This window comes from Falco cherrug, chromosome 1 (genome assembly GCF_023634085.1).
Source record: "Falco cherrug isolate bFalChe1 chromosome 1, bFalChe1.pri, whole genome shotgun sequence".
Classification (NCBI taxonomy): Eukaryota; Metazoa; Chordata; class Aves; order Falconiformes; family Falconidae; genus Falco; species Falco cherrug.
The window spans coordinates 53,296,976-53,320,157 of record NC_073697.1 but is presented as its reverse complement, the minus strand read 5'-3'; the positions used below and the strand labels follow the sequence as shown (position 1 = coordinate 53,320,157).

The 23,182-nt window shown below is 36.9% G+C and overlaps 1 long non-coding RNA gene across 1 annotated transcript; it reads left to right on the top strand.

Moving 5' to 3' along the window:
* Positions 1-386: 386 nt before the first annotated feature.
* LOC129735827 (uncharacterized) lies at positions 387-16,183 on the top strand. Its single transcript, XR_008731680.1, has 2 exons — positions 387-12,317; positions 12,424-16,183. It is a non-coding gene; the product is annotated as an uncharacterized LOC129735827 (long non-coding RNA).
* The last annotated feature ends 6,999 nt before the right edge of the window (positions 16,184-23,182 follow it).

The window sequence follows — 23,182 nt, the reverse complement described above, 5'->3', positions numbered from 1 at the left end:
TTAGCACCACCTTTTCATTAATTTCACAAGGGATCTGTGCCACAGCTTTGTATTTATAGTTAAATATGTGACGAGTGCAGTTAACCAGAAAAAGAATGACAAAAAATGTCATTAATTCTTAATCTAAAAGAATATACAATTCTTGATCATGTTTAACCAAAATTCTAATACTTGGGAAAATATTTTTCTAATAAGCAGTACTATACCTCCTTCTGCTCTCAAATACACTAATTAAACCTAGTGTCCTCCGTACAATCATCTGAGGAAAGGGAGACAATACTCTAGGTCCACAGACATAAACTACAGCATGCAATCCTATCTTCTGAAGTACTGAGAGCAGGAAGGCTACTTTTTCCTCTTGCTGGTGAACATGTAGTTTTTACTGTGTTTAATGTCAGGCTTACTTTATACCTCTGAAGGAGAATTCTACTTAGAATATTTTAAATACCATTTAATACCTTTCCTATCTGCAAAATCAGTTTCTGAAAACTTGCTCTTAACTTGGCAAGTGGGAAATGGTTCTAAAAAACTCTACAGACATGTATCTGTACAACTCTGATTTCTGCTACAGAGTGGTATTAACAGTTCTACAGAACTAGTAGTCAGTGGATTCAGAGTTTCAGTCAGGAATGCCCGATACCACTGAAGTCACCATAGTAGAATTAATACCTAGGTGCTGAAGTCAATTCCTCTATGTCCCATCAGTGGTATGCATCGCTAAAGTATTTCAAGGAATCGCATTTGCTTTTATGCATTGTTCAGTTAAAGGCTACAATCAGCACATTTGATTTTTTAATACAGTATACTAATTCCTAATCCTGTGGCAGATATGCCATTACTTGACTAAACGTCTTTCAAACTGTCACAATCACTGCCATGAAATATCTACAGTTCAGTGATAATAATTCATACTTATATAATACAATTCTTTCAAATTATTTTATAAGACCCCTGAAATGCAACCAGTGTTACAGTGGAGAATGACATTCAAGTTATGTTTGAAAGTCACACAAAGAAAGCAGACAAGTTAATTTTTGAGAAAACCAAATGCAAACCTCTACCCTTAATAAGGACAGTGAAGACTTTGAAGTGTGGGTAAAACAGGAACTTATTTTTCAGCACATCCACCAGAGTCCTACTTGGTAAACCATGCAGTATTTATTTACCTTTCTCTGAAAATGGAAATGCTGAGGAATTAATCAATGGTCCCAAAGAGAAAGAAAAAGATTAAGTGTTTTAAATCAATGCCTTTCAACAGTATATTCAGCCAGAAATAGATATATTGTTAATCTGCCTGGTGAGACGTTGGCAGGTAAAAGCCATATTTTTAAAGGTATTTATGTACCTGGAAATGCAGAAAGGTATCCATTGGGCTTTTCGAAAGTACCTTCATAAGTACCAGATTCTTTGTAGGGGTTTGAATACTGTGGCTCTGACAGCCTCCTGAAGGCTGTGTGAATATCGTCACAGAGAAATGGGCTCTACATTCTGAAGAAAAAAAATAACCAAACAAAAAAACCACGGGGTTCACAAATGGAGAAAAAAAAGCTACATTTTAAATCTCTACAAACTGAAGTGATAAAATAAAATCTTCTAATCTTTAAAGACACCTAACACTTAGAGGAAGATCATTTCAATACAGAGAGTATTATTTCTTTGTCTGTGCCATCTCTGGTGATAAGCTGTCTGTAGTTTAGCTGAACCTTTTCTGAAGTCTTGCTTTCTCCTTAGGCAAAAGTGAAAAAGAAAACCAACCAGAGGGCAGGGATGACCTACCTCAGCTCTGTTTTCTATGGAACAATTGCAATCATATCACAAGGTTTTACTATTATAGGAAGTGAAATAATGGAAGAAACCCAAATCATCAAATAAAATACACAGACATTAGATATACACTAGACTTTTCCAGATGGTAAACAGAACTCTCAACCCATTTAAATCAGCACAGATTCATTAAAGCCAACACACTTTGTTATCATATACTTTTCATGACTGGAGAGGGTTCTTGAAGAAAACAAAAATTACCTGTGCTTGTTTCATAAGCCCTTGGCACTTCTGAAATACTGTAAAGGACTTTATTAAAATGAGACCAAAGTCTTCTCTCCCTGATCCTGGAAAAGAATAACAAGGCTATTTAGCTGTCCTTCTTAAAGTAACCAAACTGTATCACAGGAAAAAAAAAAAAAAACCTTTAAAATTTCATAGCAGAGGTGAGTAGAGCCAAATATCTTTCAAAGAACAGAAAATCATGTAAAAATTAGCTAGACTCCAAGTGTTCATGGAAACAACTCATGTCTCACAAAATCCCCTCCACCCAAATAAGTACATTTCAGTTTTTTACTGCCTGTCAGTCCAATGCATGCTACGTAAACTTGCCTTGCACAGATTTGACTTGTTCACTCTTTTACAGAGCTAATTTAAAACCATGCCCACTCTACAAATTTTCCAGCAGGACAGTCAATAATCTACTAACCTGATATGTTGCTTTACAATTTATCACAAAAAAAGACAATGAAGTTAAATGCAGCAGAAGCGTGCAGACAGTCCCAGCAGTTACGGTTCATTGATAGTGTGTTCTACAGCCCAAACTAAAGATTTGTAGTAGATCAAGTTATTTTTCTTTCATATCCTGAGAAAAGTCTACTAAATTACACATATTTTGACACCTGTAACTCAAGCATAAGAGAGAGACAGCTAATGAATGAAACCAGATTTTTCTTACGGCTTTCTTGGAGCTTGCCTATCAGTAAATAAGTTACCAGGGTTTTTCGCCTTTTCTATTGTATTAAGTGAATGCCTCATGCAAAGAAAATGCCAGTTTCCTGCTCTCCATTTTATACTTGGAAACAAAAAAAGAATATGCAGGAGTTTTTACTGAGGCAAATGCCAGTTTGCTCATGCAGGCAAGCAGTTCAGCAATCAGACAAAGCAGACGGCTGCAGATTGGTTTATGAGGTGTGGAATGCAAGAACAGTCATCATTTCTTTGAATGGCACCTATTAACCATCTCCTAACAACTTTTTAGCCTCCATGGACAACCTCTGAGAAAAAGCAACGACTTCCAGTCTGACTGTCCAGGTTAAAATGCTAGTTTGAAAAGCAGCAGCAACCACAACCGCTGCCTTTTATTGAATGAAACGTGTCTGAAGGATCATGCTAATCTGCTAGCAGATGTCTCACATGATGGACGTGGTGAACAGGGAAAGACTTTCATAAACTCCAGAGCAAGGCCATGACTATGCTCAGATGCCAAATGTAGTTTAGATATGAAGACAAAGAAATGTGAAGCCGCTAAGCATTTTCATTCTTTTTTTATTATTATAAAATTCATATAGATGTTCATGGAAGAAAGAGAACCAGCTCTGTCTATAAAATCCTCAGAATATTGTGGAATATCTAATCATTTTCCCTCAATTTGGTCTAGCTAAGAGGTGTCCTCAAAAGGGCTCTCTCCTGACACATGATCAAATGTAGGTTAGCTCAAGAGGAAAAGGTAAAAGTTAACACAAATCAGAACATCAGATCATTAGTAGTTAATCCCACAACAAACTGACATTTTAATTCATTCCTTTCATGAGATGGCTTTATTTACTGCATACCTCAATAGTGGTTTTCTCTCAAAATCATGGGGATATGGTCTCCATGAGATGTGGTGGTGCTGTTCTTACTGAGTATATGCTAATGCCACTTGTCTTGTTATTCAATTGGGAAAGAAAAAGATGCAGGAAAGCAAATGTAGCTTTAGGTGAACCTTGATATAAGGACAAAAGGGCCCGTACTGCCCTGCTTCTGCTTGCTTCTGTAGAAATCATGAAAAAGAGAAGAAAATAGCAGGCAGGAAGAAAAAGGTGCTGCAACAATGAGGTCAATGATTATATTTATGATATTTACAGGTTTAGCTAAGTTAAGCTAAAGATAGCACTACATTATTTTCCAATAAAGACAACAAAGAAAGCAAACAGATGCATAAAATACAGCAATATAAAATGTTTTTAAATAAAGTAATAAACTGCTGAAAGGATCAAAGTTTTCAATATTTTTGAAGTGCTTATATTGATATTTCATTTGCAGGAGGTAACAACATTCCTTTAAATCATTGAGAGTAATTGAACTGATGTGGCTGTAAGTTGTTTGCTGTTCTGAGGATTAAATATAGGAAATGTAAGTCACCATTCTATAGTTAATGGTCCCATAAATAAATAAAGTCCTATTCTGCTTGACTTCTGTGGGTGAGTATCAGAATACGATTATTTTTTTTCCTAAATAAACTGGAATCAAATAATTTAAAAGTTTATACACTTGCTAGCAAGATGTACCTCATGTCTGCTTACAAAAACTAAGTAGTTCAATGTGTCGTGCTTTTACAGTACTGTTTGCAAAAATTACATTCCATTGCTGCTCTTCTGATTGACTATAAAAAACATGTACAGGATTTACACAACATTGGAAAGACCTTGACAACATTACTTCAGATGTCCAGATGATGTATAACAAAAATCTTTACAGCTTTACTTGCAAAACCCCTCATGCAATGCTGAATATTTCTGTGCTATACTTTCTGCTAAGTGTAATTGAGAACATGCTTGCATTAATGTTGTCAGGATTCCAAAACAGAATAAAAAAACCCAGAGGCTCTTTAAAATTGCATGAGTACTTAAGTATAAAACTAGATCAGGATTCTGGAAAGGAGACATAATAGGATTTCCTCTACGGATCCCTGTGAAGATGTTTTGGGAAGCAAATGGCTTTTCTCCAGAGCTTGTAAATTAGATCCCTTAAATCATATCCTAACATTTATCACTACTCCAAATTGCCACCAACTCCCAATGCCTTTCAAATCAGTAATTTTTGAAGTAATGTAAATAGAGTTAAAGAGCCCAGATGAGGTGCTTGCTAGAGACAGAAAAGGGACACCACTCTCCATTCACATGCTGAAACTCATATGTAATAGTTTATCTATTCTGAATTCCTTGAATGTTCTACAGTTTGCCTATAATGCGTACAGTTTCAAGGACACTGGAACTGTTCTGAAGAACAATGAGACTAGGGTAGCACATTTTAAGCAAAATGAATATTGGCTTACTAGAGTTGCAGTAACAATTTTATTCTGACTATACTTTTCTGAATGTAGCAACCTCATTCAACATTTATTGCCCCTTCAACTGCTCAGAATTACAGGAGCCAAAAAAATGCACGTGTTCACGTTAAAGCCATTTTCACCTCCTAGAAGGTGATCAGCAATAAACACAATACAATACTGTTAACACACTGCAGAGTTCAAAGTTAATCTTTATGCACCTGTAGATACAAAGCAGCAAAGGATGCAGAAAAATAAGTTTGCAAGAAACCCTCTTTTACTGGATAAAGAATAGATAAAAAAATAAAATTCATAGATAATAGATAATAAAAGTTAATCGATTTAATGTTTTAGTTTTCTGTGTTATCCAACACAGATCTAACTCCTGTACAAGGTCACTCTGGATAAATCAGACACAATCTAAACTGTCTATCATCATCTTGCCAGTCCTCAGTCTTCCTTTTTTGAATCTGAACCCTAGAAGAATTCAGTATTTTATGATTTATTTTTTTAACATAATGCTAGAGAAGCAATTATGAATGTCACTGTCACAGCTGATATCTGAAAGTCTGGGGTTTTTGGATCTTGCTGAATATACATCAAAGTTCTAGACATTAATTCCACCTCTCTTGGGTGGTATTCCACAGCTTAACTTCTCCCAGCATTGATCTGAGTCACAGTAAGATGTTGGTCATGACTATTTTCTCAAACATATCTACAGATTTAAAGCTATATGATGTCACAATGATCATCCTTGCAAAACAAGAAGCAAAACATGAATTCCTGAAAGGTAGGAACATCTACAGAACTGTGTGAAAGCTTTGATTTTCCCCTGAACTGAGCTAACCTCATTCCTGGAGGTAAAGCAAAAGAAAACAAAGCAAAACAAAACAAAACCCAACACCCCACTCGGCTCACTGTACATGATGTTTCCCCATGTCTCTTGCAGTCTGACTGTCAGCTTTCCATTGATTCATCCCTCATAGCCTTTCCTAATCTATTCATGCCACCTCCCCTTTTCGAAAGTCTTTGAAGTTTCAGATCTCTGCTGAACCCAGGCATAGCCCTAGGAAGAGTACCCCATTCCATCCTGCACAGAGCCAGTTTGTCTCCCAATAGCCCAGCAGCCACTCATATCTGAAATTCTTTGAAGTTATATACTTTAGGCTGCCTTATCTGTGCCGTTGTTCTACCTTCTCACTCCTTTAACAACGTTGTTGCCGCTTCCCATGATTTAACTCTACGCATTCAGGTTAGCAACAGCAAAACTGAATTGAGGAGTCATAGATAGTCAACACTAGATTCATAACAAATTCTCAAAGTATATATTTCCAGCTTTATAGCTTGGATAGAAGAAAATGCATCCTGCAAATGCCAATTAATACATTTTTTTCAGTTCTAAGTAGTTATTTAAATTTTAATCAAATGAAGCAGAGCAAGATTAATTTTAAATACACGATGCTTTGTGACTCAAATTTATTGACACCAATAAGATGCTTATAGCCCTTAAAATATTTTCTGGAAGCTATGAAAAGCCAGGCCTACTTAGGATGTAAGCTTACCTCGCTTAACTGAATGGAAATCACACCAGAATTTGGGCCTCTACGTTCCCTGTATAATGCACAAGAAGACTTAGGTCTCTCAGAAGGGTGACCCTGCACTATTAATAGAATGTTGCTTGGAGTACCCACCAGAAAATACCTCACCATGGAGTGCTTATCTCTGTGACTCTAGGGATGGTCCTTCCAGTTCTGGAAGCAAGGTCTCCTTGTGAGGACAAGGACATACCTTTCACACAGCTGAGGAGAACTTGTTTTCTTTCAGAACAGAGCTGCAGCACGGTGGTGTTCCTATGCATACCGATGGGTAGCTTTAAATGGCTGTGGCTGAGCCAGTTAAGTCAGGATCCCTTTCCAGCCAAGTGACAGAAGGAAATATTTGGAGGAGTTGGCTGACCTGACATTCTTTAGACAGTTATTCTTCCATAAGATGAATCACATCCTGAATGTGCTATCCATTTACTGCTGAGGTAGTCGAGCTAGTTGCCACCTAAAAAGTAGGCACCTAGAGTTCAATTAAAGCAACCTCCCACCTCCGTCCTCGTGACTAGAATACTTTGTGAAGTAGAAGATCCTCTCTAGTCTGAATGGGTTCAAAGCCATGCAGTGCTTCTCCAGGTGGCTGCATGCCCCCCATGCCTCCAACAGAATCTGTGCTGTTGTGTAGAAAAGCACAAAATGCAAAGGCCAGTCATCTGAAAGGCTCCAGGGAAAGCAGTTTTGTCCTATACTCTGATCTTAGCATTGGCTTTTATTTTGTTTCTCTTGTTCCTACCCTCCACCCCACCCACCTGCCCCTACTAAATATAAACACATAGCTCTATAATGAAGAATCAAACCCAGGACTCCTTTTTTCTTAAGCATCACCTACTGGGTAAGTGTATTAGTCCCAAGTCTGTAAAGTAAAAGATAGTCAGACTGCCATCACTTCTCCTCCAGAAGCTAGTTATTTAAGGAAAATAGCTAGGAAGCGATGCTGACAGGGTCCCAGTTCAGTAGCTCTGTGGTGGAATGACATTCAGCAAGAAGTTCCTCCTCCTCCTCTGCCAAGCCAAACACTTTGGCATTATTGTGTGTCACTTCTGACTTCCTAGCATAGGTGAGAACCAGGTTGTCCATTCTGGCCTGTGCAAGTGACAAGACTTTATGAATCACACCTGGGGGACTATCTAGTGATGAGAAAACAGCTAGATGCCTTTTGGTTTAAGCAGTTACTGTGTGAGCAGAATTTGAATCACGACTTAGATTTAGGTGTCAGATTCCTGTCTAGAGCCCATTTTAGATAACTGTGATTTTTTCCCCTAATGTTTCCCAATGACAAACCAATATACCATAATACAGTTGGAAAGTTTTTAAAAGACTGATTAACTAAATCACAGTCTATACATCATTTAGGATAAGTTTCCTAGTAAATCTCTTCAGACAATTCTTCTAGCTTGATTTACATAAAACTGTCACATGAAAATGGTGAGGCTTGATGTGCATCAATCAAGTTATTAAACAGAAATATTTTCACCTATTTGTTTTACTAGTATTTTGATTATAGAACTGTAAAAGAAGGTGAAAGTTATCTGTAATAGCGTTGTTAAAAGCAGAATTTGGAACAGATTTTTAACAAACTTATTAAAGTGCAAGAATCAGGTAAATTTTGCTGTTATAGTAAATTTTGGCATGAAACTTCAGAATTTTACTGTATGATTTCAACATGGCAATCTACACTAGTGAGAATGTAAGATTAATTTTTACTTTGATATTTAGCCTAACCAGATTTGGGGAGCAAAAAAATTCGCAAAGTGACCAAACATAAAACTCAATATACATAAAGGAGGGAAGCCCATTTTCTAATCTGTAAGGAAAAATCAGTTAGGCGTTGCCTAAGAAGTTATTTGGCAGAACTTTTCAATTTATCTTTGGTCCAAAAAGAAAAAAACCCACTTTGTTTACGTACCTCCATTGGCCACGCTTCACAAATAAATGAGACTGGTAAAAATCTTATGCCTGCCAAGAAAGAACCCCCTCTTGATTATTGGCATTTCAATGCAATTACAGAATTCAGGTTTAAAAATTAGACGGGATGATAAAAAGCACATTCTTCATAAATATTTAACCTTCTTCAGTATGACAGTAATTATAGTGTGGAGCTCAGTAGCTGCATATTCCATTTAAAAGATCTGTCATGCCTTCCCTTCGAAATGCTTCTTTTCAAAGGTTTGCAATGCCAAGATAAAAAGAAAACTCCCCCAAGGTGGAAACTTGGAATAAAGTCTCAGCTTCTAAAAATTATTATTAATGGTAGATTCTGAGGATGAGAGAGTCTGTTTGAAATATAGTGAGATTTTACAAGCACTGCTTTCTTTTCCTGAGCAAAATATTTAATAACATTGGATAATCTCTACATTCTAAAAATATCTGGGAAAAATCGCAAAATATTTTCAAAATGGAAACACTGATTTTTGTTAAATGTTTTTTGTTTTGAAGTGTCCTTTGATCTTACTGGTAACATTTCATCCTTTTAAAAAGTACTTGAAGTAAAGTTGAAGTATTTGGTGTTGAATACAATTGGTTTAGATCAAATGAAATGGGTTTTTTTTTTGCAGAAATTCCAGATACCTTAAAAACTATTATTCACTCAGCTTTAGATCAGTATATATACATTTTGATAGGTAAAACCATGTTTTCATATTATAGAAAGCTAGTGAATGGCTTTGAAGAAGGTTTTGATAATGCTTAACTCAAAATTCTAAGTTGTTTTATTAGGGGAAGGTAATTCATCTATTTGAAGTTTGGTGGGGATAAGGTGGGAAGAGGGAAAGTGCTAAACCTCAGCCATGCTCATGGAAATGTGGATGTGAAGATTAAGCGAAGTGAACAAGTGAAGATAACAGGTCTTGTCAGGAGATGGTGATATTTGTGGCTGTGCTGGCACCCAGGCATCTGACCGAGGCTTTCACTTGTGATAGAAGCAGGTGGGTAAGTCTCTTGCCAGGACAGAGTCTTGTTTTGGTACTCAGCAGCTGCAGTCAGAACACCTTAGGAACACTCTCCCTTTCTTGCAAGGAGAGAGTGGGAGCAGTTCCCAGGAGCTGCTTTCCCATTCTCTGCCCACACAGTGTGGATAAGAAACTAGGCTAGTTTGTGCGTGGGTGGTTGGTGGGAAGGAGGTAAAGACAGACACATATGTTTATATGGCACTTCATCACTACTGGAGGTCAGTCAGGTTTGGAGCCAAGCTGCTGCTTATGCAGCTTTGAAAAGCTTCTTCTCTGTCCTTGAAGCTGAACTGTTATTAGAGGCAAAATTCCTCTCCAGCCTCATGGCTGTATCAGTGAAGAGTAACTGCCAATATCTCTATAAGATGTTGCATACTCCTCTTTAAGATTAGTCAAAGAAATGCAGTTGAAACTCGAGTTTCACTTCAGACTCTCTTAAGCACTGAAACATTTAATGAGAAGTTCTTTATGCTTCACTTCTTTCTTCTGCTAGGCTTTTTCTAAAAAATTAAGAACTTGGGTGTTCATAATGTTTTAGCTCTAATTACCTGTTTACAGTCATGGACTATTTATATTCATTTACATTGCTTTGCATTTATGGCACTGTATTCCACTTCATTTTTGTCACTCTTATCAATTAGTTAGAATGAGGATTTTCTGCAATTCTTGACAGTCAGCTTCAGATTTGTCTGTTTTAAATTTAAATAATTTAAATAATTCAAAATCATATAAAAACTTTATTATTTCCCTATTCATCCCTTTTGTGGATTTTCTGAATATGCTACATAGGATCTCTTAGAATATACAGTTCTATTGTCACAGCCAAGCATACACTCCTGCCCTTCGTTCCATAACTTTCAAACAGTTGCTGATCTATGAGGCAACTTTTCTTTTTTTCCTATGACAGCTTCATTTCAACAGTATTAACCTGATCATCCTTACTGATATGCTGTTAACTTAGTAGATATGTGAAATAGGACTTCCCCCTACCCAGTGACTCTTCCTTCAGATAATATGTAACCATTTCTCTACTAACTCTAGTACACAGGGTACTCATCACTCAATATAAAGTGTATTTAACTGGTTAAGTTATAAAATTCATATTTTTACATTACCTCTGGGAGAACCCTAAACCTTTATTTAATATAAAAAAAGATATCAGAGTCTGGGTGGTTATTCAGCTGAGTAGCCTAAAATGTGGTACAAATCTACACATTTGTCTAGTACAGAAGCCAGATTCACTGACCCTTGGTTTCTCAGGATCCTTTCTGATTCTTCTGAAGGTTTGCATTTGTATTAAGGTTGATTAAGCAATGGATGATATACCACAGTCATTGACCAAATTCACTTCACTAGGTCCTATTTCCCTTCCTAGTGCTCTAAATTTACTGCATTTCAGAGATGGAAAGAACAGCCAAACCAAGGAGTGAATAATAAAATAATAAAGGAGAGAAGTCTAGCCATTCAGAAACAGAAATAAAAATTAAGGAAAAAAAGGGACTTAAATGGGGAAGAAGTATAAATTTTTCAAAGATACTTTTTTCCCCCAAGAGCAATATTCTACTGAAGACTGTTCTATTCCCAGCGCTGTGTAATATATAGAACTCACCTAGAAACTCACTGCTCTACTTGCAACTCCATCTTCTTTCTAGGGTTACAAAATGGAAGGTTTGAGGTACTCATGTTTCCTCTTTCAAGAAACTCATGACCAATAGGATTGACATGCAACTTTATTTAATAACACCTATGAAAAAAAGAACTTTAAAATAAAGCAATCTTCATTCACTGTTATAAGATAGATTTTTCTCAAAAATTAGACCATAAATGACAAGGCGAGGCTTGAAGCAGGAATCTGGATGAAAAATATACTTGCAAATAAACAAGCAGGCCATAAATTCATAAATTTTAAAATATAAGGAAAAATACGTAAGCTTCCCTCAGGAAGACATGGTTATCTAAGGATGAATCTGTCATTATTGGGACAGGGCTACCTCTCTTTTATGCATTGTGCTCCTTCTTCACTAGTATGTGTCAGGTTTTAACCTCTTCACATAACCATAGTTGTCAAGTAACAAAGATGATTCCCTCACATGTGCCTTCAAACCTCATGTCTGCATTCACCTACACTCTTGCCAAATTCTTAAGAAGAGACATGAGAGTAAAAAGGTTATCTGGCCTAGTATTTTTTTTGAAGAAATCCTAGTCATTAGTGAACAGATAATTTTTGTGGTTTGATTTTGAGGCAGAAGACATTGATTCATTTCATTTGGCTATTATATAAACTGTTAAAATGAAGAAGTCACAATAAATGAAATTTATTTTACTGAAGTTGTTCATGTTTATGTGAGCATAATCATGTATGAACATATACGAGTCCATAATTTAAGGCTTTTTGCAGTTCAATAGTCTGAGCTGCTCTATAACTCTTGCAATGAATGAACTCTCTCAGTGTCCATTATGGGATGATATTGGAAGACCATAAATACTTGATTGTCTTTGTCCTTATCCTCTTTCAGTAGTGAACACATCATCAAAGGTAAAATTTACACAACAGCTCAGGCTTAAGCACCAACAGAACTGAAAAGCTTTGTGTGAATGTCAGAAGACTCTGTGTTGATACCAACCATGAGCATTCTGAGACAAAAGAATACTCTAGAAAAGGCCACCTCTTCCTTTCCGATACAGATGAAGGTATTAATTAGTTTCATTTTAATATGAGATACAAATCCAGATATGCCACTTATGCAGTAAGTTCTATCCTGTCATGTGCACTAAAATAATTTCTCTATTTCTGTAGATTGGAAGTTCTGCCCCTTTTCCTTCCAGGACAAGACAGGAATCCTGCTGCAGCAAACTCTCCAGGATCATTACTATGCAACCTACTCTCTGCATCTCACTGCTTCTGGAATAATGATCCTTGCCTTCTCCTGAGCACAGCCTGCAAAAACCATGAACTTGGCATGATCCACCTCTTGGACTTCACTGCTGCCAAGCAGTCTGAATATGCAGGGTGGTGTCCTAAGGTACCCAGGATGCATGAGCAAGCCAATCACCACATGTACTAGAGGGTTCAGCCATGCTAGGGGTATGTTTACAGGTATGGGTTCAACATGCTGTGTTGAAAATAATGCAAACTTAAAAAATTGCTATGCCTATGTCCCACTGTCATTTAAACCTCCTGTCCTCACCTCTGCACTGCAGTTTATTCTCTCTTCATGGACCTCCTCCATTATCCTCATATAACATGTGCCACTAAAACTGGTTGCAGGCCTTTTCTATGGATTAGATCACTAAAATGAACGGAAATTTTTATCTCCCCTTGGAAATATTTCTTTTTTTAATCATTTTTTCTTTAAACCAAGCACATTTTCATGGAGCAGGTGACAGTTCCATGCTCTAGATAAGACTGTCCTAGCCAAACCCTTATGGAGATACTGTTCTTGACTACCTTCAGAAAAAAAATATTAACACCATGATTATAATTAGCCAACTATTAATCTTTAAAGAAGGCTCAAAGAACTACAGGAATTTGACAGATAAAATGGAATTTCATAATTAAATCTCAGTTTTAAAGGCAGAAAGGGTCCACATGTAGGCAGCAAACAGAATAATATATTCTTCATTAATTTATCACCACGTAATAAATAACAAATATACCTTCAATAATCATTTATCAGTGAAATGCCTGCCCTATTTAAAGCAAACACTTCTAACTGGATATGTGTAAGTAGAAGAAAGGTACTGTCAGCAAGCTATTCTGAATCTTTGTGACAAAAATGGATGGAGAGACGGCAGAAGGGAGGGGGCAGAAATGGAAATATTGTAAATTATTAGATGCAATTCTATATGATACATATTATCAGAATGATTCACATAGCAAGATAATAACTAGAAATAAAACTCTAATCATCCAGCAGCAAAGTAGAGAATGTTGTTGCTGTTAAGAATCCTGAAACAGAATCAAAGAAAGAGGAAAATAAAGAAAATGGAAAATTTGAATAGGAGTGCAAAAGACTGCAAACTAAAAATAGAGGTGTGATGGGGAAAACTACATCTGAAGATTGGAGAATTGAGGGAAAGACACACCCCCTCCTTTCCAAAAGACTTGCTGATTTTTTTCAAAAACTGTGTCAGGCTAGAATAGAAATGGGAGGTTACACTTTGTGGTGAAAGCCACAGAAAAGGATACAAAATAAGAGCTCTAGTGTTAGCATACAAAGCATCTTAGCCCAAGCCTACAAAGTTTCACAAATGAGATTTCCAACTCAACATAACCAATGCCTGTGTGTCAAATTAAATATTAAATGTTGAGTCCTCTGTTATCAGGAAATAATTCGGTGCCATTGACTTCAAATAGAGATGGAGCAATTAACACCAGCACAGAACCTGGCCTGATCCATTAGTGTTTGTATTAGCAAGGGGAAGCACAATTTCCTGTTAATTTGTGACAAATTTACAATAACTCTGACTGTTGCAGCTCAGAAAGTGGAAGATGAAGCAAGAACTGCAGAGCAGCTGGAGGAAGCTCATTTTATGAGAAATGTGCTTCTTCATGCGCCTTGCAAAAGCAATACCACTGCTAATAAACTTAACCATGTTTTTACATGCATACAATGAGTATATACACACTGAGGAAGGACCAGTCCTGTCCAGATAGCTAAAAACCACAAACATATTCAGGAAGGACAAAGTTTTCTTTAAGATGTTAGTTAACACATGTTAAATATAATCCTCAAATCTCAGCTAACTTCCACTGGCTGAACACTCATGGTGACAAATGCAGTGAGTCCTGGTACCTTGAAACTCCAGATGTGAGAGATTTAAACTCTGTTAGTCTGTTTAAGCCTGAAGGTGGCCATACACTAGGGGTTCTGTCCAAAACTTCTGCTTCTTTCGTTTTGGTCTGACCAAAACAGTAACCCTGGGTGAGTGTCTATCCCTGCAAATTACTGGAAAGTGAGCTGAGTTGAAGCTCTGCCCATCCCACCTACAAAACATGTTTTTCAGTGATCTTCCCATTCCTGGTAGTTAGCTAGACATTTTTCCATTGGACTGTTATACCAATGTATAAGTGTTCTACAAGAACAGGATGTGATGAGCCATTTGACAGAAGCAGGTAGGTTTCCTACAGAGGACAGCACACTTTACTGGCAGGTCACCGAGCTTCCCAACAGTGTGCCAGACAAGCTAAACACAGCCACAAATCTGACAATTGCAGAATAAAAACTAAAGCCATGAACAGTAGGGCTTTATTGCTGCCTGCCATGGAGTTGGAAATCTTTTGCTCATGGGACTTGAGTGAAGCCAAGACTGCCATGCTAATAGAATAATAATTTCCTTTTAAACAAAATACGTAAATATCCGTAATGAGAAAAAAGTAAGAATCTGAAAAACAGAGGATGTTAATCAACCCTTACAAATAGTTGACAAGGTATGGCCTTGGGAAAAGGAATAGACACCATAAATAAGTCAAACTAAGAAATAACAAGATAAGCTTAAGGAGAACCGAAGGGTTAATGAGACCAAACAGACAATTACTTGAACCATGTATGAACTGTCCCAATTAGCATACTACAAGGCCTGCTCTTGAGCAAAAAAAGCCCCCTACTAACAAAGCCCCCTCCCCACAGAACATGCAGGGTGAAAAGAAAGAATACTGTACCTTTAAATGGAGATGGGGCTTGTAAGAACCAGTAAGAATTGTGACCAAATGTAATAGTAAAGCATTGTTCAAAGTGTAGAAAATGTTTTACTATGTATTAAGAGGTGTGCTAGCTTTGTGGATTTACCACCTGGCACCATCTCTGCAGAGACATGCAATGAACAAATAACTCAGCTTTGTGTGTGGATTAGCCCTTGCACACCGGATGAAGAACCCAGAATTGGAATAACAATGCTGGCTGGATGTGGCCAGGGATATGTAAGCCACCAGGATTGTGGTGTTTTTCAGGGAGCTTACGGAAGTTCATCAACAGTTTCCTTTTGAGAAAACTGTATAAATGATCCTTTGTATTTTCATTTCTTCATAAAGGCAGAAGTTCAATACATTCCTTTCTAAAAAAAAAAGTCATTATTTTGTTCAAAAGCGGAAACATTTTTTAAACCTTCTGAATCTCCTACTGAATGGAATTACACATTGCAAAAAGCCTCAGTACATGAGCACCCAACCATATTATTAAGCATCCTGAGAATCTGTGAAGCTTCAATGTCTTTGCTGGTTTTGACCCAAAAATACCTTCAAAAAATTAATCTTTTATTGGACAAAGTTCTACAGAAAACACAGAAAGTGCAAACAGGCAAATTATTAACCTGTAGAAGTCAATACATATATTCAACTTTGCTGTTTCAACAGGAACTTTTGTACAACAAAGGCAAAGTTCTTGGACTGGATCAAGGTGTTGGGACTGCACATGATGCAGAGCATAAACCTCTCCCATTACCACCTATGTCTGCTGTGGTCCATGGATGGTGTAGGAAGAGCAACCACTTCAAAAAAATTCCTTGAAAAAAAGAATCAAAATGCCAAACCTCTGAATAAAATAAACTTATGAAATTGAGCAAGAGTTGTTTAGAACTGTTTAGACCATTAAAGTTAGGGGGCCTACTCAGGATAGAAAATATTACATTCTAAATACATGACCTGTTTATTCTTTCTTTAATGCATGGAACAATTGTCTCATTCCAACTCCCTGGGAACTGGCATTTCATCAGTGGTTATTTCTTACAACCTCCACATGAAAATCTTCTACTTTATATAAACAATTAAATATTTATTGTACATCAGACTAAATAGTTCAGCATATAGATCACACACTTGAAAATACAGAAGGCCAAGTATTTGACTTTTTAAGAAAAAAGCTTATCCTGGAGCATAAAAATATTTTGGGAGGTGGGGAGTGGGAGAAGGGAAGTTGCTCAGAATTATACACTTCCTTCAAGAACTGTCATTGGAGCAAATTGTCAGTTTCCCAGTGAGAAGGTTTGTTGCAGATATTGAAGTCATTCCACTATTAAGATCTCCATCTCACATCAGTCCAGCTAGCAGACAACTCAGGGACTTGCACCGCGAGGTTGTCACTTCCCTATTCCTTTGGCAGCTCACCAAAAGCCCAGATCTCTCTTAACTCTTGATTTACCTGCAAACTTGCCTGGGCTGCCAGGCTTCCCTGCTAGGCTACTCATGTCTTGAGTAGGAGTTGCCTGCACATGCCAGCCACCTTACAGAGAGACCCATAATAACACTGACAGAGAGTGGTCAGAAATACATTAAGAGCTCTATGTTGGAGTTTCCTAAAATACAATATTTCAAATACTCCCACTGTACAGGAAATCTCAGACCTCTTATTTTCTGCTCAAGTTAGGAAGAACATTAAAAACCAGAGAAAGGTCCTGGGGCGGTAGACATATAATCCTCTGCACTGATTTACTTTTAAACTTTCTGAAACCCTTTCCCTACAAAGAGATACTCAAGCTCTGCCATTACTTAAACAGGTCAAAAAAATGATCCACTGATGTCTTCCATTATAAACAAAACCCTTCATATTAGAAGGTATGGAAGAAGATAATTAAGTTCTCACAGCTTACTTTTTGTCATTGGATTCCTCTGGGGACCTAATATTAGGAAACATCTTTATAATCTAAAATTACTGTTCCTAAAGTGTGCATGATAAATGTATCAGTGATGTTTTAGAAGATATTTTACCTCATTTGCTTCTTCTAACAACAATTTGTCAAAAAACAGAGAAGAGTCTGCTGAAATGCATAGGCTTTTGGGAGCCAGAAACTCCGTCTGAGAAGAAATTAGCAAATAAACTGCATGACGTTAACAGGTGTTGCGCACAGCAAATCTACCAACAACTAGGCAAGCTGAGTGAACCCAACAGCACTGAACATGAAATCTGCACCACAGTGCAGAGATTTAACACCCGTGTGGAAAAGCAGACACGGGATTGCCTATGATGATGATGTTGCATGAAGGTTTTGGCTTCGGTCAGAATTTTGAAGACAGACACCCATTTTTCAATACATTTTAATAATCTCTAGTGCTAAAACAAGAGCAGTTTCATTCAAATTATGAAGAATTCACACAAAAAAAATAATATTTAGGAACTGTGAAGTCATATGAGATGCCCTTGGACACAGAAGAAAGTTAATCTTCAGTACTGGGGAGTTTTCTAAAACAGCTGAAGACTAAAAAGTTCAACAATACAAGCAACTGTTCCTGGTTGATTGGGTAACAGCATTTACAAGAAGTCTGCTAAAGCCAGTGCTCTGTATGCTGCCATATTTCCTTTGTTTAAGTTCAGTGTGATCTCTGTGCACAGTGTAAACACAACACGAACATAGTATTGATAAAAAGGAGATGTTATGTCCGGCAGCGTCACTGGATTCCCTTACAATAGCAACAATTTACTTAGAAGGCGGCCCCCACAACAACCACAACATACTCACTGTGTACCAATTCTAAATCCCATGTGCAGATACTCAGTGTCTTTGTAATTTAACCTCAATTTCACCATCATGAGTCCTGCTTGTCTTTTTTGAGTATTTATATCTGCCTGGCAAATAGCCTCACTGGAACGTTGTTTGTAAGCAAGGGAGAAACTGGGCATATGTAAAACATCTGACATCCTCAGGATGAAAAATACTTGCTTCTGAAATTGCTTTTCATAGCAAAAAGTGCCCCTCTAACAAAATAAAATAGCTGAAATGGTTTGCAACCCCTCCTTCCCTATGACTTCAGAGGAAGCAATGCACATATTTTGCTGTTGGGTCACAGTGCGTCACATGAGATGTGTAAACATCCACTGTATATTGGCGTTGTACTTTACGTAACTGTGCCCTTATCCTCAAGCAGGGTTCAGTCACCACAGCAAAATAAAAATCACAGTCATAATAACAGTAAAGCAGCTTTGCTTACTGATACAATACCGTGATGTAATTTGGGCTGTTTCTGACTGTTTGATGATGAAAATACCCTTCTGCTCCTACCATTTCAATAGCATTGAATAAGGTCATCCTTGGCAAACAGAAGGGATCTGAAATAATATTTGTAGTGAGGTATTAACTGTAGTATAATTTAGAAAAAAACACCTGAACTTTACAAAACTGCCCATGATTTATAATGATTGTATATCAAAGGATGTCAGGGGAGGGAATGCAAATGAGACTGTAAAAACTGAAACAAAGACAGAAGAATAAAGAAATAAAGATAAAAAGAGGCAACCTCACTGACAGAGTTCCTGGGGCATTAGAAGAAAAACAGCACTTGCACTTTATCAAGTGATTAAGCTCAGATACTACTCATTAGGGAGACTCCAGCTTCCTGTACAATAACATTTTGCACTTGCTAAAAGTAGAGGTGTATTTTCCGTTAAGAGTTAGCACCAAGAGTGAGGATACATCCTCTTAAGACTCACTTAAAAAGCCCAAACTTGAGCACCTGTGTAACTGAACATGAACTATCCCTTTTAATGTGAATGAAACTACTTAGGGTTTCAAACCTTGGCATGTACATAATGTTGAGCTTTTGACAAGCTTGTTCATGTTTTATATTAAAATCCTGTTATCAGAAAAAAAAAGGGATCACACCTTAGATACTTAGTTAAGAATTTATTGTCGGTCCAATTGATATTTTAGCATGTAATCAAAAGACAACATCTAGTTATATTTTGCCCAGGTAAATTATACAAATGCATACGTCTTGAATTATCTAAGTATTACAGAAGAACCCTCTTTATACTGCAGGAACTTATAGACTACCTTCCTAGTACCTACCCCTTTTCTCTAATGCTACTAGCACTCTTTTAATGCTCCTCTAGGTCCTAAAGCCAACAGCTCTGGTCTTCTGTAAGAAGGGGACAGGGGAGCCTTACTCGAAAGAACTTGAAAGCAACCTTATTTCTTTGACCCAGTTAATAGAAAAGGCTGATGTTTATTACCAACTACATCTACACACTTCTAAAACAAGGTCAAATCAGCTCGGGCTAAGACAAGCCCAGATAAGTACTAAGACCCTGCACCCCTAGGTCAATAAAAAGCCACAGGCCACAGACTAGTAAGGGCAAAAATTATTTTTTACTGGGCTGCATATATCATTAATATATCTTGCTACAACAAGACGCTAGCCTACCAACTGTTACTATGAATATATGAACCCTAAATGTAATGGAATTAAAAGTGATGCACGCAAACCTGCTATCAGAGCTGTTTTGAAAATCTTTTAGCACATCAGAGTGCCAAAGCATTAGTCACATTTCTTTCACATCTGACATGTGGCTGATTTCTAGAATTACAGAACTGTGTCTGTTATTTCAGTATTGCATAAATATTTGACATCATGTTTCTAAGTCTTAAGTATGTAGAATAAGATAACTACTCCTGAAGTCAGATGGCTTTCTTAGTGGAAACTAATGTCCCTCTTAATTATTTAGGACTTTTGAAGAATTATCACCTGAAAGTACAAAAAGGAATGGAAAAAAATTCTACTTGGATTTTTGAAAAGTCTAGGAGAAGATATTTGGGAAATTAAACTGCTTTGAGTAATGGATACAGCTTTCCCATTGTAATGTAATGACAGATTATGTGCAGAAAGGGTTAGTGATTAGCACAGCAGATGTTAACAGTGTTGGAAAGATTCAATGATGTAGTTTATTTACAAATAATCTAAGAAACAAGTAAATAACAAAGCTTGCAGAAGACAAGAATCTGCATATAATTGGATTGAGACAAGTTAAAACTGAAGAAAATTTACATGGCTTTAACAAAGGTAGCCAAAAAGACACTATAGATTCAGGGTCACATAATCACAAAATTTGATAGTATAATATATAATCCGTGATACTATGAAAACTCTCTTTTAATTTCTTGCTCAGATTCAGGATAAGTTTGTTTGCCCAGAGCAATATTCTATATAATTGATCTTTACAGCTCTAGAGTGTAATATTAGTCACTTAGAGAAAAGATACTTGATGACAGTGTAAACATTGCAAATATAAGAAATAAAGAAATGTTCAGAGAAAATATACCGGTTGTTACTCAATTTTAATAACTTTTTTTGTTATTAGGGAAAATGAATGGGAAGTTGCCAAACAGACATAGAAGGAATTAGTGTTGTACTGTCTCTTGGATTTGTCTCTTGGATGAATTTTAAATAATAAACACAAAGAGGCCAAGAATGTAGTCATAGGGCAGTTATTTAAAGAGTAGACTAGAGCAGCCATGTGAACAGGCATGATAAAAGGCTGGTGAGCTATTCTAAATGTTATTTGTACTCAAAGTTGAGCAGTAAATTCTAAGGTTGTTGACATACTGAATTTAAATATATTAGATAGGCATTCTGTAACTGAATTTATTGCTGGTAGCCAAATTCCTTGAGTTATGTCAAGACCAACTCTCAGCTTCAGGCTTGACTTAATACTTGACATTTTCAAGTCGTAACTCCTTGAGCAGTACCATAAAATACAGGGCTAAAAATGTTTGTGTGGTGTTGTAGTATCTCAGGTTTTCTATTTCAGATTGCATCTCAAAAGTGAACTTGTTAGTGCTGTGGTCAGGAATAGAATAACATGTTGGACTGACTAACCCAGAGATTTTGGTTCAGCTATTCTTAAGTAATTGACATGAACAAAGAGATGACATTTTGTCTTGAGACTACCAACACATGAAACATGAAACACAGCCTCTGAGTTACATCAAATTTCATCTGACGTTTTTAAAACACACCATCTACTTCAACTCATCTCAAATGGTCTGCAAATAGCAAGATATCTTATACCTACAGAGTAGCCACCTTGCAGTCTAGGGTTTATAAAAGATGGGGGGGGGGGGGGGCGTTGTTTTGTTTTGGGTTTTGTCTTGTTTTATTTTGCTTTGGGTCTATGCTGAAATAAATGTGCAGTTCATGGAAGTTTGGCTTTTTATGTTTCTGTTCTGCAACACACAACATGAACATGAAAATGGAACAAAAATTTTCCCTTGCAGAGAAGTCCAGCTGCATACCAGATTGTGTTATCAAGAGTGTAGACAACAGATTATGGGAACTGACAGTTCTGACTTACTTGACACTTGTGAGACTGCATCTGCAGTACTCTGCAATCCAGTTTTAGGTTCCCTATGGTAAGAAAGATGTTGACATGCTGCAGCAGGTTGAGGAAATAAGCCACTAAGATAGACAGGAAGTTTAAGCACATGGTTTATGGGAAGAAGCTGAAAGAGCTGTGCTTGTTCATCATTAGGAAAAGAAGGCTTAGGGGAGATCTGACTGCTATGCGCAAATACCTAATGCAAGGGTATAAAGAAGGTGGAGGTACAGTTCCTTCACGAAGTGAAAGGACAAGAGGCAATGGACACATTCTTACCTCAGTGAGAATCTTGTATTCTCACACACTGACATAATAGCCAAAAAATGAAGACCTCTAAAATTCTGAAATGTTTTTTTATATTAAAAAAATAAATAATGAATTAGCTTACTATTTTTACTATTTTGCATTCTTCTAGAATGCTCATTCTCACACTGAGAGATGCATACCCCAGATTTTATCCCATACTCTATGTGGAGATGAAGGATTTTGAGAAGTTACAAGTGTTTAAAGATTGTTGAAGAGCATCAATTTTCAAGTGTATCAACAAGAGAAACAAGGACATAAGATCCAACAGTGTGGAAGCTGAAAACACCTCACTTGGAAGCAATAAAACTACCCTATGGGAAAACAATTTCTTTGCCAAAAGCTGCACAAATTGAGGTCTTGAGAATCAGAAGTCAAATAAGCACAGTCTTCAGTTTAATGCTAATAACCAGTTTGTATTGTTGGGGACTCAGGGAGGATGAAATCCCTTTGCTTTTATTAAAAGAACCATCTTACTGAGTGAGCATTTTATCAAGCTGTGCTTGATAATAAAAAGAAAGTATGAAAACCTGCATGCAACAACTCAATAACAATCCTAAGCTCATGGATAGCTTGCTTCATCTCATGGATTCAAAGAACTTTACAAGATAAACAGTATTATTTCTCTCTTTGAAACATAAGAAACTGAAGACACCAATGGTAAATGACTTGACGAGACACCAACATATCTTGGACTTAGACCTGGCTTCTCTGAATATCAGTCCATTGCCAAAGCCACTAATGAACACTGTTTCCAACTGCCTGGCAGTATGTTCTGAGCATGCCACTATAACTGTATATATTTTGTACGTAAAATAATAAACTTTGTGGTATTTTTTTTTTTAACTTGGGGGAAAAAAAAACCCACGCTGCTATGGTCAGCTTGTGTTCTAAGATGTATGCAAACTGGCTGATGTTATTAAGTCCTTTAACATTTATATATATATAATCGTTGAGTCTCAAGACTTTTCTACTTATATAAACAGTCACTTCATTTCACAGTTTGTCCTGTCAGCTTCCTCAAGGCCTGCTTTGTATCTTGGCAAGAGTTACTATATCCCCAAAGGAACTGGTGATTACTCTTTTAAATGGAGCTGCCAGTACATTGCTGTAGATGGACTTTGTTGTCCCCCTTTATAATTAATTTGAAATTAGAACATTCAGCAAAAC